The sequence below is a fragment of the Syngnathus floridae genome, chromosome 17 (assembly GCF_059516105.1).
Source record: "Syngnathus floridae isolate MCC-2025c chromosome 17, RoL_Sflo_1.0, whole genome shotgun sequence".
Classification (NCBI taxonomy): Eukaryota; Metazoa; Chordata; class Actinopteri; order Syngnathiformes; family Syngnathidae; genus Syngnathus; species Syngnathus floridae.
Window position 1 is genome coordinate 2,700,473 of NC_142429.1, and position 19,429 is coordinate 2,719,901.

At 41.7% G+C, this 19,429-nt stretch overlaps 1 long non-coding RNA gene across 3 annotated transcripts; it reads right to left on the reverse strand.

The window, feature by feature from the left end:
- Window positions 1-3,112: 3,112 nt before the first annotated feature.
- On the reverse strand, window positions 3,113-18,140 carry LOC148383167 (uncharacterized). 3 transcript variants are annotated; one of them, XR_015853360.1, is made up of 3 exons: window positions 17,479-18,123; window positions 8,002-8,070; window positions 3,113-7,879 (listed from the first exon to the last, which is right to left on the reverse strand). It is a non-coding gene; the product is annotated as an uncharacterized LOC148383167 (long non-coding RNA). The 3 variants fall into 3 exon arrangements; XR_015853359.1 differs by having other exon boundaries at window positions 3,113-7,876; window positions 17,479-18,122; XR_015853358.1 differs by having other exon boundaries at window positions 3,113-8,070; window positions 17,479-18,140.
- Between the last annotated feature and the right edge of the window lie 1,289 nt (window positions 18,141-19,429).

Genomic DNA, 19,429 nt, shown 5'->3' on the forward strand with positions numbered 1-19,429 from the left:
GTCCATATCTATGTATTTTGTGTTTTATCCCCGTTTCAGTGTCAATAAGCAGCCTTATTATTCCCTCTTTTATCAAAAGTCCTCAGTTATGTCTGCCCCAGCACCCAAACACACTTCCATCCCTTTTGTCCCACACTCCACCAACTTTGTAATGCTTCAGCAGTCTTTAGCAATGTGTCCAGTTTGACTTCATGTGACTCGTGCAAGTCTTTAGCAGCCTCTCCTCTTAGATTCTCATGATGATGATTCAGGGCTGGACCGTCCGCCATTCTCAAATGCGTCCAACTTGTCTTTGTTCTTTCAGTCCATTTTCTTTTTGATCTGCCACTGTGTGTATTCCACCAACTGTATGGTTCTTGTCCTGTGAAGAGCCGTGCTTGCCCCCTTCAAGCATGATAATAGTACCTGTTGTTCTCCCAAAGGTCAAAGGTGTCTCATGACCAGGGACAGTCCTCTGTTGATTTTGAGGCAGCCAGTAGAGTACAAGGACTCAGTTCAGGACTTGTGCCACGCGCTAGGGCAGAACACACTGGGACACAAATTTCACAAAACTATCTTCATGTTCTCAGTCTCCCTGTGTAGTATTTGTTCCTTACACCCCAAATCTTCCTATTAACATCTTGTATCCTATCAGTTGCGCACAGTCATCATCTTACTATCAAGCCACCCTTATCAAATGCTTTTTTTTTTTTTTGAGTAATCCATCCACCCTACCCATTAACACGGCTAAAATCCTCATTCCAGTGTTTATCATTAAATAAAGTTCCGAAATCCTTTGTAATAAACTGTAATGTAATTTAACAATCTACCAACATGGTTGTATATACGGTGAATGTTATTGTTCAATCTATAGGTCATACAGCGCCTGTGTTCCAACTATGACACTCCTCCTTGGTTTACCATCTCATAAGTTATTGTTGTCAGCAGCGCTAAATGATAGTGCTTGAAAGTGGATGTCTTATCGCCCAATTTAAAACACATGCCACATTTGAGCTAGTATTTATTCATTTATTTGCCATCCTCATGTTAGCTGGCATGTGTCAGAATTAAAATGTAATTTTGCTTTTAATTTTAAGTCTTTCAAAATTGCTATATCCTTACTGCACCGAGATAAACTGTTAAATATATCTTTAAAAAACAACCAAAAACAATCTATGCTCCTGCACAGACTCTTAAAAGTGGCACCCAAATGCCAGATTACAAATCAAACCTCCTCCTTCACTCTCACATTTTTGATAAAACAGTCTACTTATCTAGACGCTGTCATCACATACGAAATAATGGCCTGCAAATTAAATATAATGTCGTTGCTCTGGTCCCTCAAAACATGTAACTAGGATTTGGACAATTATTAACCCCCATCAATTGATCAATTATCTCCTCACTAAATTCCTAGCCTGTTAACCTATCTGCATAAAGAAGACATTTACAATGCAGGGGATAAGAGAATAACAAGGAACACCTTAACAAAAAACAAAATAAACCCAACCCACAATCAAAATCAAATAAACTAGGACCATGACATATGTAGACCAACACAGTACTCCAAATATTTCCCCATTAAAATTTAAGCCTTTTTGTGTAGAGCACCATTGATTTCTAATCATTGACCTAATTTTATCCTTAATTTAATCCCAATCACGAATGCCCACTACTTAATAATTTACTTGGTGTTCTTTTGATAAAAAGTGCCCCTTGCAATGTCATTATTATTTGTTGTTTATTTACTCTAAGTGATTCAAATCTTTGACTTATCCTTACATGTGTCCTTGTATAGTCTGATGTCATAACAAATCAATAATTCCTCCTGAATTTAAAATCTGCAATCATAACTTAATTTTATCCAATTCTACAATGTATGTTCTTTCTTACTCTCACATTTTTATGAGGGCTGGGCACTCTCCTCGTTGGACGAGTTTCTGCCCACAACCCTCAGATTATTCTATCATTTCAAATTTTTACATTTAACAATGCAAATCTGATAAACCATTGTCTAGCACACCGTTTCCGTGCACCAATTTAACGTAATTCCATCCTTTATAACGAACTGATACACAAAGACAAACATAAATCTGATAAACCATTGTCTAGCACACCGTTTCCGTGCACCAATTTAACGTAATTCCATCCTTTATAACGAACTGATACACAAAGACAAACATACACAAACAAACACACGGGCCCACAACATAGACATGACAATCTTCCCAGTTGATATCAAGGGTGGGGGGGGGGGGGCAACTGAAGTGCGGAGAGCCTCGCCACCACCACGTCGCACAATGTAACCCCCCACCTCTGTCCAAAATGTGCATTTGTGCCCACCTGACCGTTTGGCCCAATCTTTAGAGCCGCACCCTTTTAAAAACAAAAATGGCTACAGTTTAACCCCACCACACAATGGGATATAACCTTCATGCTAATTAAATATACATTCTTTATCAAATTCTTGTTAAGCCATTTTTCTGACTCCAACTCTCATGCGAAATCAAAATAAAATCAACAATTTTATACTAATCAACTTATTGTTCTTCATGAACCACAAATCATCACTTCCATCCCATGAACAGCACCACAACTAATCACTCACTTCTTCAGCTGCGCCGCTGTCCCATCTGACAGCCAAGCCTGCTTTCCACACAATATCATCGTAGACACACTTCAACAATTATGACCTGGTTAACCCAGTTACCCTTCGCCCTAGACAACAATATAAGTCTCTAAGGTCGCACTATTGAGGTCGCCAGGCATCCGTCCTGCTATATCAGCGATGCCTTCACCAGTTTTTTTCTTTTTCATTTTCTTTTCACGAGTCCCCGACTCGTATTGGTGGCCTGGCAGATCCGTTCGACCCCGACCTTAGGCAACAGTATAAGTTCCTAAGTGTCTACTATTGAGGCCACTCAGGTGCCCATATGCTAGTCACTGGCATCCCACAAGTTCCAGCGGTGTGAGCGCCCTTTGCTGATCAGACAAAGTCCTCACCACCTTTCTCTTAATTCACCACGACTCGGACATCCCAGATGTCCCTCGCCTTAGACAGCCCTATAATGTTCTAAGGTCACACTATTGGAGTCGCTCGGCATCCGTCTTGCTATATCAGCGACGCCTTCACCTGTTTTTGTATTTTTAATTTTTTCCACAAATCACTTTTACCAAGTTCCACACAAACACACACTTCTATACAACCACCATTCCTGAACACAGAGCTGAAATTATTAATTTTTGTATTCCGCTTTCACTCCACAACATTGCTGCACTGGGAGAGAGAAAAAAGGTTCCCCCTTACCTTTTGTGCCGATCGGACTGCAATATTGTTGAGCAAGAGTGGAGAAGGAAGAATCCTTTGTGGAGCATGCACTTTCCCTTCTGAAGAAATCACGTCGGATGGTCACCATTTGCTGGATTCTGTCCACAATTTAGGGAGCGCGTTATCTGCGCCTCACGGCAAAAGCCTTTGCCAATCACCTGTTATCCAATTTACTCACTGCGTGCTCGTCTGATTTCTTCAGATTTAGGAAAATGCAAAGACACTGAAGCAGAAATTAGACTTACACAGATTGGTTGAGTTCAATCACAATTCTTGTTCAAAAAAGCTCTGTTTTCAGAAAAGTACAATCCAGCGCTGGGCCCTTCAAGAGCGGAAAGTTTCCATTCAGAAAAGGCAAAGTCCACGGTTGTTAGATCAGTTTTATATTCAGTAGCACATTGTGGGCCGAGATTGATGGGTGATGAGTCTTCGGGGTGGGGCAAGTTCGAAGGAGAGTCTGCTTGCATGGGAGTGGTGCTGGTTATGGGCGATTCGGTGTGTAGGTGGGGGGCTGTTGGCGTGTGTGTGTGGAGGGGGGGCTGTTGTCCTCCATCCCGTCTTTCGGCCTTGGCGATCATCTTTGGCCGAGTTCTCGGGTGGGGGCTATTGTCTTCCCTCCCGTCTTTCGACCTTGGCGATCATCTTTGGCCGAGTCTTTGGGTGGCTCCTTCTGGCACCTGCTGGTTTTATCTCCACGTGACCTTCCTGTGAACATTCTTCTCCAATCTTGGACATATACTGTCGTACCTCATTCTTTTTCTTTTAATTTTGTCATTTTGTACGAAATTATCTTAGCTTTTGGCTGTGACATCATTAATCTATTGCTGTTCTTTTGATACATCATGTCTTTGCTTATTCTTAGTTTAATCATGCTTCCAACCGTATCTTTTCTTTGTTAGGCAAACTATTTCCCTCTGTGCAGAGCGTTCAGTAGTAATCAAAAACTGGCGTCTAGCATTAGTCAAAACATAAGATACAATCAAGTACTGTTATTTCAAAATCCTCAGAAATATATATCAGATCATAAAGTTATAAGAACCTTTCTCATCACCACTTATCAAAAATGTCTAGTTATGTCTTCTTCATTGATTTGGTGTGTAGGTATAATTATATGCTTAAAATGTTTCTTTTATTTATTTAATATGTGAACATACTTGTCTGCTTATGTACTTTATTCAGTAAGGTTTGAGCATATCTGTTCTTGTAGCTAGGCAGGACTTTTTGTATTTTGACCCCATTTCCTGCAGTAGTAAAGTGTTGTATTACTACATATGATTTCATCATCATTTAATTTGACTTTTTTCCCAAAACGCTTCTTAATTTCTCAGTTCACCCATCTTCTACATGTGTTACTGGTTCTCCAGTTTTTTCTCTAGTTAATTATCAATCCAAAAGCTACGTTTTCTTTTTAGCATTCAACCTGCTCAAAATCACTCTTTCATCAAAGTCGCTCTACTAATTTTCTATCGTAGTCACCGACGACTTCAACTATTCAACCTTTCATTCAGGCAGTCATTCATCAATGCCAATCATATGCATCTCACACAGTCTCCAAAAAGGAGTCTTCCTATCACATTGGTCCCAATTCATCCAAGCTCACCACACAACATTCATATATCATTTTCAACTTCGTGGCCTCAGGTGGTGCGTGTTGGCGACAAAATCTCCGCCAGCATCACGCTGAGCACGGGGGCCCCCCAGGGCTGCGTGCTCAGTCCATTGCTCTTCACCCTGCTAACGCATGATTGCACTGCGACCTACAGCGACAACCGCATAGTGAAGTTTGCTGACGACACGACTCTGGCGGGTCTCATCACAAAGGGCGACAAGACTCGGTACAGGTCGGAAGTTGACCTTCATACCACGTGGTGCAGGGACAACAACCTCCTGCTGAACGTCAACAAGACCAAGGAAATCGTTGTTGACTTCCGGAAGGGTCACACAAAACACCTGCCGCTGATCATCGACGGTGCTGTGGTGGAGAGGGTGAGCTGCACCAAGTTCCTGGGGGTGCACATCAGTGAGGACCTCTCCTGGTCCGCAAACACCTCGTCACTGGCAAAGAAAGCTCAGCGCCGCCTGTACTTCCTACGGAAGCTCAGGCATGCATGTGCTCCTCAGGCAGTCCTGTCTACATTCTACCGTGGCACCGTTGAGAGTGTCCTCACCAGTTGCATCGCTGTCTGGGGTGGTAACTGCACTGAACAGAACTTGAAGGCCCTGCAGCGCATAGTGAATACGGCTGGCAAGATTATTGGTGCTTCGCTCTCCTCCCTGAAGGACATTTACACTTCCCATCTCGCCCGCAAGGCAACCTCGATTGCGAGAGATATGAGTCACCCGGCTCACTCTTTGTTTGACCTTCTGCCCTCTGGGAAGAGGTAGAGGAGCCTGCGTTCCCGCACCACGAGACTCACCAACAGCTTCTTTCTCCAGGCTGTTAGGACCCTGAACTCGCTACCCCCTTCTGCGTAGCGTGCGGCACTGTTGCGCTTTTTCTGGAATGTCTGCTGTACGCGCACTTGCTCCTTTTTTTGCTCCTCTTATTTATTTATTTATTTATTGTGTTATTTATTCATTATTTATTCAGCACGCTGTTGTTATACTTGTTTACTTGTTTGTCTGTTGTGGGCCATGTCTTGTCACCGTGGGATAGGGGGGAACAAAATTTCGGTTTCTTTGTGTGTCTTTGGCATGTGGAGAAATTGACAATAAAGCTGACTTTGACTTTGACTTTGAGAACAATCCACCAATTCAAAAAAAACTTAACTAAAACAAACAACTGGTAAATTAATCTGAATTTTTCTTTGTTTTTAAATTTGAAGAACTCAGTTTCTCAGATTTAGCTTGCATTTAGAATTTTGTATAATCTTTTAACACAACCAATCAATTATTCCTATTAAATGTAGCATTGCAAAATATTAAATTCACAATTTAGCGTCTTCCAATTCCCGAAAGCATGTTCTGTTGTTTTGTTTACTTCGAATTTCTCATGAGGGCTTGACACTAACATGCACTAGTGTGGATTATTTTCTGCTCGCAAACAGATTTCTCTCTTTTCCTCTCATTTGTATCTGTCAAAATTGTTTCTGTTCTGCGGTGTAAATGGAATAGACAACAGTCTAGCAAATTCTTTTTGTACTGAAAGTGTAGCCAATCTCCATCATTTTAACACATACGCATGCACAGCTCTCGCGTGCGGAAGGTAGGTCCCAGCACCAATGATTCGTCACAGGCTGGCCATTTCCTGTGGTCGATCATGAGCTGGTCCCTCCCATGCACACAAGGACAGCACATTCTAATTTTATTTATTTATCTTCTAGAAGCAAGTTGCATTTCTTTACCACTTGATTTGCATATTTTAACTTTAGTGTAACACAATTTGATCTCTGGTCATTTGTCATTGGGCATACAAACAGCATTGTCATACTTCTTGTATGGACAGGAGCTCTAATAAGAAAGAATTTTAATAACCTGTGAATCACATGTTTTGTTGTCATATGGGAGAGGTTTCAGATCTTTTAAATTTCGATACATGATTTGCATAGGACCGGAAACTCCTCTTGACCCTTGCTTGAGCCGCGGCTTGAGCTGCGGCCTTACACCTGCTCACAGGGGCCTTATTGTCTCCTGGTCTGACAAACACTTGTGACCTCATCAGTTTTCATCTTTCTAGCTTTTGTCTCTTGAATTCGTTCTCATCTCTTTCTGAAGATTTCAACCACACTCTAGCACTTCTACCACTTCTTCCACATTTAAAATTTCCTTGTACTCCATACATTTTCTTCCACTTCAGCATGTATTGCATACAATTAAGAAATCGACTCACCATGAACTTCTCATCTCAAAGAAGAGCAGAACAAGAGATTTACCGTTCTTATTTCCCATCTTAATTTTAGTAGTTTAAGGTTTTACAATTTTTTTTCAATTTTTTTTTTCTTTGAGGATCCTCAATGCAGGTTCAAATTGACCTTTCAACAGATTACTAGCCTGTTTTATTGCCGTGGATCAACGCTAGAACTGCTATTTAGTCAATTTATCCTACCAGTCACACACTCAATCAAACAAGTTATCCCTGCCTACGCGAAGTCCTCCTTTTTAATAAAAAGGAGCTGCTTCATCCAGTGAGGGGACTCTACAACACCCCCCACCTTCCCTGGGAACTAAAGACAACAGTCCTTGTCCCCAGCCCTGCCAACGCGAAGTTGTACTCTTTAGAACAGTGGTCGTCAAATAATGAGGTACTGAGATTTTAAAACAGTTTGAGAACCACTGCTCCAACGGAGACACCTCATCCAGAGGGGGACGCTACAACACCCCCTCCTTCCACAAAACTTACTTTTTCCTGTGCACTTCTACCTTTTTACGCGTTTCACAACAACACAATCACAGAACTTCAGGCCTTTAACTTACCTGTTCCCTGGTTCGTTGCACTGCCGGGTCCCGTCAATCCACCTCTGTCAGACGAAGGCAGACCTAAGATGCTGGCCCAGCGAAGAATTCTCTTCCCAGGACTTTCTTCTCCAGGTCCTCCTAATGGACGCTGGCTTGTCGACAATGCAGCACGTCCTTCTTCGTCAGACAGATAGCGGGTATGAGGGGTCCCGGGTTTCGGCACCAAAATGTTAGAGATTCGCTCACTCCAACTTATTTTGCAAGAACCACACGGGAGACAAGTAAGTCCTTTTAGACACCTGCAGGTGGAGAGTCCATTCGTCGTTGTGCGTGAAGCGATGTTCGAATGGAGGTCTGACTCTCGGCTCCTGCAAGAGCATTTTTATTAAGAAAAACAGAGTGAGGGTAAGAGTGGACTGGTTAGAGAAAGCCCTTGTCCTCTAGTCAAAACATATCAGGGGGTGTTTTACGACCTTGTATAGGATGGGACAAGCTATCTTATTTATTACCGGTTGCGTTCCAACATAATCATACGATAAGGATAATCTCAAAAACCCTGACACTTAGACACTTATATTGTTGTCTAGGGTGAAGGGTAAATGGGTTAACCAGGTCGCTACATATGTAATTGTTGAAGTGTGTCTTTGATGATATTGTGTGGAAAGCAGGCTTGGCTGTCAGATGGGACAGCTGAAGAAGTGAGTGATTAGTTGTGGTGCTGTTCATGGGGTGGAAGTGATGATTTGTGGTTTATGAAGAACTATATGTTGATTTGTATAAAATTGTGGATTTTTATTTTTAGTTTGCATGTGAGTTGGAGTCAGAAAATTGGTGTAACAAGAATTTGATTGTGTGGAGGTGAAACTGTAACCATTTTTGTTTTCAAAAGGGTACGGCCCTAAAGTTTGGGCCAAACGGTCAGGTGGGCACAAATGCATATTTTGGACAGAGGTGGGGGGGTTGCATTGTGCGACGCGGTGGTGGCGAGGCTCTTTGCACTTCAGTTGGAATGTAGTGAGGAGATAATTGATGGGGGTTAATAATTGTCCAAATTCTAGTCACATGTTTTGAGGGACCACAGCAACGTATGTGATGACAGTGTCTAGATAGTAAGTAGACTGTTTTATCAAAAAATGTGAGAGTGAAAGAGGGGGTTTGATTTGTAATCTGGCATTTGGGTGCGACTTTGAAGAGTCTGTACAGGAGCATAGATTGGTTTTGTTTGTTTTTAAAAGATATATTTAACAGTTTATCTCGGTGCAGTGAGGATATAGCTGTTAGAGATTTGCTCACTCCAATTTATTTTGCAAGAACCACACGGGAGACAAGTAAGTCCTTTTGGACACCTGCAGGTGGAGAGTCCATTCGTCGCTGTGCGTACAGCGATGTTCGAATAGAGCTCTGGACTCTCCTTCCTGCAAGAGGATATTTATTAAGAGAAACAGAGTGGGGGTATGAGTGGGCTGAATAGAAAGCCCTTGTCCTCTAGTCTAAACATCTCAGGGGATGTTTTACGACCTTGTGATAAGGAGGACAAGGTAAGGTATTTATTACCTGCTGCATTCCAACATAATCCTATGATAAAGATAACCTGGAAAACCCTAACAATAGCAATTTTTTAAGACTTAAAATTAAAAGAAAAATTACATTTTAATTCTGACATATACGAGCTAATATGAGGATGGCAAATAAATAAAGGAATAAATACTAGCTCAAATGTGGCATGTGTTTTGAATTGGGCAATAAGACATTCACTTTCAAGTACTATCATTTAGCGCTGCTGACAACAATAACTTATGAGATGGTAAATCAAGGAGGAGTGTCATATTTGGAACACAGGCGCTGTATGACCTATAGATTGAACAATAACATTCACCGCATATACAACCATGTTGGTAGATTATTAAATTACATTACAGTTTATTACAAAGGATTTCGGAACTTTATTTGATGATAAACACTGGAACGAGGATTTTAGCCGTGTTAATGGGTTAGGGTGGATAGATTACTCAAAAAAAAGAAAAAGGCATTTGATAAGGGCGGCTTGATAGTAAAATGATGAGTGTGTGCAACTGATATGATACAAAATGTTAAAAGGAAGATTTGGGGTGTAAGGAACAAATACTGCACAGGGAGATTGATAACACGAAGATAGTTTTGTGAAATTTGTGTCCCAGTGTGTTCTGCCCTAGCACGTAGCAGAAGTCCTGAACTGAGTCCTTATACTCCACTGGCTGCCTCAAAATCAACAGAGGACTGTCCCTGGTCATGAGACACCTTTGACCTTTGGGAGAACAACAGGAACTATTATCATGCTTGAAGGGGGCAAGCACAGCTCTTCACAGGACAAGAACCACAGTTCGTGGAATACACACAGTTGCAGATCAAAAAGAAAATGGACTGAAAGAACAAAGACAAGATGGACGCATCTGAGAATGGCGGACAATCCAGCCCTGAATCATCATCATGAGAATCTAAGAGGAGACTAAAGACTTGCACGAGGCACATGAAGTCAAACACATTGCTAAAGACTGCTGAAGCATTACAATGTTGGTGGAGTGTGGGACAAAAGTGATGGAAGTGTATTTGGGTACTGGGGCGGACATAACTGAGGAGTTTTGATAAAAGAGGGAATAATAAGTCCTCTTATTGACACTGAAACGGGGATAAAAAACAAAATACATAGATATGGACAGTGAAGATGCACTGACAAATTATACGACAGCGTGATCAGAAACTTTGCCATGTGGAAATTGATCGACAGAAATTAAATCATTTGAATCATACATTTTTATATGTAGCATAGCATTTTGACAACATGATTAATCTAATTGAAATAATTAAATTTTATAATTGGACCAGTGAAAATTTGTATTCGGACAACAGAAGGCTGAATTGCTAAACTTAATTGACCTCTATCAAAACGACAGAATTTAATTACCCTTCAATTACCACTGATTTATAGGATGCATATTTGAGCTTGAAGGGGTGAGCGGCCATAAGAAATTTGGAATTCTGGATAGTCAGCAAAATAGTAATACAGGGCACGACTTAAATAAAAAAGAATACAGTAGGGCTTTAAAAAACAAATACATTGACATGACCCTTGCAACAATTTATTTAAATGGCAATTTATGATAGGCACTTAGGGTTAGGATTGATAATCCATCCATCCATCCATTACTGGTGCGGCTTGTCCTTACGAGGGCCACGGAGGATTAACAATAATAACTAGAATTTGTAATTTCTGTAGAAATTGCGTGTGAAGGCGAAGTGGCTGAATAAAAATTCGGGGAATGCTACAAGATTATGTTTAAATTTGGAACGTGTTGAATTGGTCAGAAAATGGATGAAAATATAGAAAGACTTTTGTAAAATTGGGCGTGAATTTTAAAGTTGAATTTTTTTTAATTTTTCACAAGTGGGAAGTTTTGAAATAGGTAGCCATAAGATGGACAGTTAACAAATTGAAATAGGTTGAGTCAGTGAAAAAATTAATTATAAATTAGAAGGGAAAAAGGATATTTTGCAAAATTTTACCACAATGTTGGAAGTGAGGATGTGAAATTTGAATCTAGGAAGTGAAAGAAGATGAATTGAAGGTATTGTGTGGAAATGGATAAGGGATATTGGAGGTGCCATGAAGAATGAATGGTGAAATAATGGCTTAAAATTTGTAAATTTCTCAAAAACTGTAAATATTTGGAATATTTGGGATGAATATTTGAAATGCGTTAAAAGTGCAATGGAGTAAATCAGATGAATTATGTGGAAGTAGTTAAGATAAAAATAAAGTCAAAGTCAAAGTCAGCTTTATTGTCAATTTCTTCACATGCCAAAGACACACAAAGAAGCCGAAATTTCGTTCCCCGCTATCCCACGGTGACAAGACATGGCACACAATAGACAATCAAGTAAAAAACAGCGTGCTGAATAAATAATAAATAAATAACACAACAAATAAATAAGAGGAGCAAAAAGGAGCAAGTGAGCGTACAGCAGACATTCCAGAGAATGGCGCAAAAGTGCAGCACGCTACGCAGAAGGGGGTAGCGAGTTCAGGGTCCTAACAGCCTGAAGAGGCGGAAGAATGCATTAGAAGTTGAATAATAAAGTCAAGGCAAGTCAAGTTTATTTATATAGCCCAGAAGCAAGTCTGAAAGGGCTTCAAATGTACAAAAATTGCCAATTTAAAGTACAAGAACAATAAGTGTGGGGCCACAATGATGATCATGACAGCACAATATTTCTAATTGGTTTTGATAGGTACAAAGGGGGAACATGGAAGAAAGTTTTCAAAATTTGTGATATAGCGTGGCTCCATTATCAAGAGTAAGTATTTCTTTTTAATTCTAAGAATTGGCATCAACAAAAATGAGAACGATAATCCAAGGTGATAGTGTAAGTGGAAGGAGGAAGCTGTGTATATTTTTTGAAACATTATTTTCAGTATCATTATTGTTAGGGTTTTACAGAGTATCTTTATCATAGGATTATGTTGGAATGTAGACTATAATGATTAACCAATCTTGTCTTGCTCTCACAACGCAGTAAAATAAAGTGGTTGCATTCTCTGCTTGATTGACCAGCTGCAGAGGAAGCAATCAAAGTTGGTCTGTTTCCCACATCGTAAAACACCCCCTGCTCTGATCTTACCAGAGGCCGTGGGTTCACCAAACCGGTCAACTCTCAACCCCCACTCTGTTTCTCTTAATAAATATCTTCTTGCAGGAAGGAGAGTCCAGAGCTCTATTCGAACATCGCTGCACGCACAGCGACGAATGGACTCTCCACCTGCAGGTGTCAAAAAGGACTTACTTGTCTCCCGTGTGGTTCTTGCAAAATAAGTTGGAGTGAGCAAATCTCTAACAATTATTTCTTAGGAGGGTCAGTAATGCTTGTGAATGAAGGAACAAGGTAACAGTAAAAGGGAGTGCTCTAAAAAAAATCAGTTCTTTGCCAGAGGTACTTATTTAGAGGGATGAATTTAAACTGAAAGCAAAATGGAACTGTTTTGTGGAAGAAATATGGGAAGGTGGAAACATTGAAGTTACAGCTCAACACAAAGTGTGAGATATGAGTAAACTAAATGGGGATTTAAATCATGTTCCAGTATTATGCATATTGGCAAACGATGAGAGGAATGGAGACCAGACAATTAGATATTCATGTTGGATTTAAAATAAAAAAAGGGAAATTTTAATTGAGGAGAAAATTTTGCATATGGAGGGTTCTTTTTACAATTTAAAATTGTATGTTTTATGTGTGTGTTGTGGGATGACAGTTTGTCTGTAATGCTGTATGAATGTCAAGTCTGTACTTGTCAAAGTCAAAGTCAAAGTCAGCTTGATTGTCAATTTCTCCACATGCCAAAGACACACAAAGAAACCGAAATTTCGTTCCCCCCTATCCCACGGTGACAAGACATGGCTCACAACAGACAAACAAGTAAACAAGTATAACAAAAGCGTGCTGAATAAATAATGAATAAATAACACAACAATAAATAAATAAATAAGAGGAGCAGAAAAAAAAAAGGAGCAAGTGCGCGTACAGCAGACATTCCCGAAAATAGCGCAACAGTGCCGCACGCTACGCAGAAGGGGGTAGCGAGTTCAGGGCCCTAACAGCCTGGAGAAAGAAGCTGTTGGCGAGTCTGGTGGCGCGGGAGTGCAGGCTCCTGTACTTCTTCCCAGAGGGCAGAAGGTCAAACAAAGAGTGAGCCGGGTGACTCACATCTCTGGCAATCGAGGTTGCCTTGCGGGCGAGATGGGAGGTGTAAATGTCCTTCAGGGAGGGGAGCGAAGCACCAATAATCTTACCAGCCGTATTCACTATGCGCTGCAGGGCCTTCAAGTTCTGTTCAGTGCAGTTACCACCCCAGACAGCGATGCAACTGGTGAGGACGCTCTCAATGGTGCCACGGTAGAATGTAGACAGGACTGCCTGAGGAGCACATGCACGCCTGAGCTTCCGCAGGAAGTACAGGCGGCGCTGAGCTTTCTTTGCCAGTGACGAGGTGTTTGCGGACCAGGAGAGGTCCTCACTGATGTGCACCCCCAGGAACTTGGTGCAGCTCACCCTCTCCACCACAGCACCGTTGATGATCAGCGGCAGGTGTGTTGTGTGACCCTTTCGGAAGTCAACAATGATTTCCTTGGTCTTATTGACGTTCAGCAGGAGGTTGTTGTCCCTGCACCACGTGGTCAGAAGGTCAACTTACGACCTGTACCGAGTCTCGTCGCCCTTCGTGATGAGACCCACCAGAGTCGTGTCGTCAGCAAACTTCACTATGCAGTTGTCGCTGTAGGTCGCAGTGCAGTCATGCGTCAGCAGGGTGAAGAGCAATGGACTGAGCACGCAGCCCTGGGGGGCCCCCGTGCTCAGCGTGTTGCTGGCGGAGATTTTGTCGCCAACACGCACCACCTGAGGCCTCTGACAGAGGAAGTCCAGTAGCCAGTTGCAGAGGGAGGTACTGAGGCCCAGCTCGTCGAGATTGCAGATGAGTCACTGCGGCACAATGGTGTTGAAGGCAGAGCTGAAGTCTACAAACAGCAACCTCACATATGAGTCCTTTCTCTCCAGGTGGGTGAGGGCCGAGTGGAGGGCAGAGCAGATGGCATCCTCAGAGGGCCACTTGGCACGGTACGCAAACTGGAAAGGGTCAGTGGTGGGGGGGAGAACGGACTTGATGTGCTCCATGACCAGCCGCTCAAAGCACTGCATGAAGCATGATGATGGGCGTCAGTGCCACAGGGCGGTAATCATTGAAGCAGGACGGTGCAGGTTTCTTCGGCACAGGAACGAAGGTGGCAGCCTTGAAACACGAGGGGACGATGGGCTGCTGCAGGGAAACGTTAAAGATGTCCGTGAAGACACCCGACAGCTCCCCAGCGCAGTCCTTCAGCGCTCGACCCGGGATGTTGTCTGGGCCCGCCGCCTTACGGGTGTCAATAGCGGCAAGCGCCCTCCTCACACCGTCGGCAGAGAGGCGCAGGGGCTGCTCGTGTGGGGGGGGGGGGAGTGGTCTTCAGCGGGCAAGTGCTGTTCTGGGCGTCGAAGCGAGCAAAGAAGCGGTTCAGATCGTTCAGCAGACGGACGTCTCCCTTACAGCTCCTCGGCGCGGGCTTGTAGTCCGTGAAGGTCTGAATGCCCCGCCAAAGGCTACGTGCGTCCTTGCTGTCCTTGAAGTGGGTGGAGACCTTGCACGAGAATGCCTTCTTCGCTTCTTTATAAATGTATGTAAATGTGATGTGGTGTTTGTGTATTGTGAATGGTTAACATGATTGAAGGTTGGGGTGATGTGATCACAGCAGAGGATAACATTCCTCTCACCTGACAAAATATAAAGATACTACAGATTTGAAAAAGCAAGATTGATCAGGGCTTATTTTGGACTAACTATTGGGTTTAGGATTACTCTGGGGCACCATTGACAACAAAATACTTCAATGGAGAAGGCCCATTTCAAGATTATGACTAGATGTGACTATACCAGCATTGATATTCAAGACTCTGAGCCAAGACAGTGTATGACAACTCTGGACTTACCTGACAGTTTGACGAAATGTATGTGACGGAATTTGTGATGACTTACTTTGTTTTGATGTTTTACCTAATTGTATTGCAGCATCTAACAGCAACCCAGGGAGCAGATTGTACTTTATTTGTTAAACTTGTGTTTACTTTACAGGTTGTCAACTATAGTCTTGGAGAATTTTGTGTCAGGTCTGTGAGCATGCATTAACAACTAACCCCTTACTTTTCATAATGAGTATGTAAATGTGATTGTTTTCTTGACAGGCTCTGCAGGTTCCAGTTTTCAATTTCATACGTTTGACATGCGCCCGTGTGTGGATTATTTTTTGTTATTATAAATTTTATTTTTTAGTATTATGGATGATTATTGTGCGGAGAGCTGCATGCACAGCTACAGGAAGCCATCACCTGATGGCTTTTGTTCATACAGCCATGTGAGATGCTGCCAGTGGAGTTTCAGGGACTGAGAACTGGTGATTCCAGGCCAGGATGGCACCTGGAGGTACACCGAAGTCGAGCTGGCGATGGGTATGTTTCCATGGACATTGTTATTTTTTAACCATTGTGACACATTTTTTAGAATGTGTCAAAAGGGTAAGGTGGAAAAAAAAAAAAAAAACAAAGGGGGGAATTGTGAGATTACAAGTGTTTTCAGAATTGATGTTTTTTTTTAAGTCTTCAACATGCTGGACGGAGGAGAAGAAGCAGCTCGGCAGAAATGAAGTAAATGGGAGACATCGTGAGATGGAGCCAAAGCCTGGTAACAAGTGTGATGAGTTTTAAAATAGCTTATAATAAATTGTAGACCTTTACAAAATAGGATCAAATAGGTCGGAGAGTATTAAAATGTAAAAATTGGAACAATAGCATACAGACTACAAACAAATTGGGAACAAGTGGATTATGAACGTTAAAGTTTGAATAACACATTATTCACGTGATTCATTTGCAGGATAAACAATGGAAGGGATTGATAAACTGAACAAATTTAAGATGATTGCGGTATTATGTCGAAAACAAATAGATTCAACAAGTTTTTTTCCCTATAAAATGGTGCCGTTTGGGTTTGAAGTACATAGTCGCTTCAAAGGAGGAAAAGCAGGATTTAAGATATGCGATTGATCAATGAGAAGGCTATATCCCTTGTACCAGGGGTGTCAAAGTCATTTGTTCACGGGCCGCAGTGTAGTCATAGCTTCTTTGGGAGGGCCAGTATGACTGTCATACCCAAATAGATGTGTGAGCACCTCATATTATATGGAGTAAAAGCTACAAAACAAACTGACAAGTAACTCGCTTTCAAATCAGACAAATAAAAACTGGTCTAATATTTAAAAATAAAATATTAAAAGTGAAGACAATTTGCAATTGGAGTAATGACACATGAATATAAAGCACAATTTGACACCTGTGCCTTATACAATGGTAAAGTAGGATTAGAATTTGATAAAACAGATATGGGCATCCACATATTCCATTAGAGTTTAAATTGCTTGCAATACAATTACAAATTAGTTAACACCTGTGTGATTGATTGATTCGTTGAGTGACTGACTGAATGACTGAGTGACCGAAGGGGCAATCGTTCCATGTCTGTCTGTCTATATGTATGGATGTATTTCATTATTTGTTCATGTATTTTTCTTTCACATTTTCTGTCTCATCTTCCACTTCTTTCAGCTGCTCCTGTTAGGGGCCGCGACTGCAGAGCAATCGTTTCCATATCTTTCTGTGCCACCAACCATTTGCATGTCCTATCTTCATCTCTGCCACACTCTCCATTATTTTGGCCAGTAGATTTCCAAGCCTCGCTTCTAACATTCTTTCCGATAACTTCATGCTCTGCTTAATCAACATAACGGCACCTCTGTAGCTACTACAGTTCTGCGCATCGCCGTGGTCTGAAATAAAAATGTTTGTTTGTTTGTTTTGTTTATTTCAAACATTTAAAGAAATACAAGAAAAGAAAGTTAAAAAATACAGAAAATAATAACTCCATGGTACAATAGAGAAGAAAGAAAAAAAAACATTGCGTTATAAATTTTCACTTTATCATAAAATCTTATTTGTTCAAAAGGGAGTAGAAGGAAGCCTAGGCTTATCTAGCTCTACCCCTTGAAACCAAATGTTTGCTTGATTATAGGATGGATAGATGGATAGATGTACACATACACACATATTCCACACATATATACATATATAGCAGTTATACAATGCAACTTTAAAGTTGTTCTCACCAAATCTCTTTTAATCATAAGTGTTCCTCTGTCAGGCTGGGGACAAGACGGAGGACTCGGATGCAGAGTCGTTTCTTTCTGGGATTTATTCCAGCAAGCACACTGATCAAAAGTACAAATCAAAACGCCTCTTGCGAGGGAAAACACGTGGCAAAAAGTACAAACAAAAGGCGTCGCACTGAGGCGAGACAAAAGGCTAAAAGTACAAATCAAAACGCCTCTTGCGAGGGAAAACACGTAGCAAAAAGTACAAACAAAAGGCGTCGCACTGAGGCGAGACAAAAAGGCTATGGGGATCACAGTACTAACCAAAGGCGTCGCTCGGGGGCGAGACAAAAAGGCGATGGGGATCAAGGCACAAACAAAAGCGTCGCTCGGTGGCGAGACAAAAAGGAGGGGTCTTACGGAGAGCTCGGTCATCAAGGAATCGCTAGTGGTCGGGACGAGGCAAGACACACTGGCACAGGACAAGGGGAAGACACGGACTAAATACACACAAAAGGGCGGGGACACAGGTGCTGACAATTAGTGTCACTTACGCAGGTGCACACAATCGGGATCAGGGAAGACAAGACAACCAAACACCGAGGAAGGAAACACGAACTGAAACGGAAAGGATGACAAAATAAAACCGGAAGTAAAGTTACGACATCGACGAGACAAAAAAACGGAAAAATAAACGCGACCGCATGACATCCTCTTAAATAATAGGTACTTTCCCTCCACTCAAAAAACCTCTGGATACTGTTTGGTTGTCAGCACCTTTCCAGGAATCTTCTCGCTTTTTAAGAATCTCCCCTGCCATCTCTGCTTGATAGTTCCATGCTAACACTGGAATGTCGTCTAGGCCAATTGCCTTTCCACTCTCTATCTTTTACAAATGTCTGGGTATGAATTCTATCTATCATTATTTTTCTCACTCATTGGCGGCCCCACAGAGGGACTTGAAGCGGCTCCACAGACAGAGGGACGTGGTGTGCCAACAGAGGGACCCTGGTGGTATCAACGGTTTTGGTGACCTCAGTTAAACTGAGGTCAACAGAGGGAGTGAAGGAATGGGGTCGAAATACAAAAAGTCCTGCCTAGCTACAAAAACAGATATGCTCAAACATCATTGAATAAAGTATATAAGTAGAAAAGTATATTTACATATTAAATCAATAAAAGAAACATTTTAAGCTTATATTTATACCTACACACCAAATCAATAAAGAAGACATAACTAGACATTTTTGATAGGTGGTAATGACAAAGGTTTTTATAATTTTATGATCTGATATATATTTCTGAGCACTTTGAAGTAACAAATGTCTTTTTCCTAAATATCTTAATGACCCTTAAGGAACTGTGTGATGCATGCCTGATATTTCATGGACACGGCCAGAATCGTCTTGACCGTTCAGTACTCGATTATATCTTGTGTTTTGACTAAACGTTATATGTTGCCTAATGTGAGACGCCAGCTTTTTGATTACTACTGAACGCTCTGCACAGAGGGAAATTTTTTGCTTAACAAAGAAAAGATACGGTTGGAAGCATGATTAAACTAAGAATCTAATGATGTCAGCAAAGACATGAAGTATCAAAACAACAAACTTTACATAGTCAGGGAACAGCAATAGATTAATGATGTCACAGCCAAAAGCTCACATAATTTCGTACAAAATGACAAAATTGAAAGAATGATGAAAGAATGAGGTGAGACAGTGTATGTGCAAGAATGGGAAGAATGTTTACAGGAAGGTCACTTGGAGATAAAGACCAGCGGGTGCCAGATGGAGTCAGCCAGGGACTCGGCCAAAGATGATCGTCAAGGCTAAACAGCAGCCCACACACACACACCGAATCGCCCAGGACCAGCAACGCTCCCATGGAATCAGACGCTCCTTCGAACTTGCCACACCCCCCGACTCATCACCCATCAAACTCGGCCCACACTTGCATGTGCAAC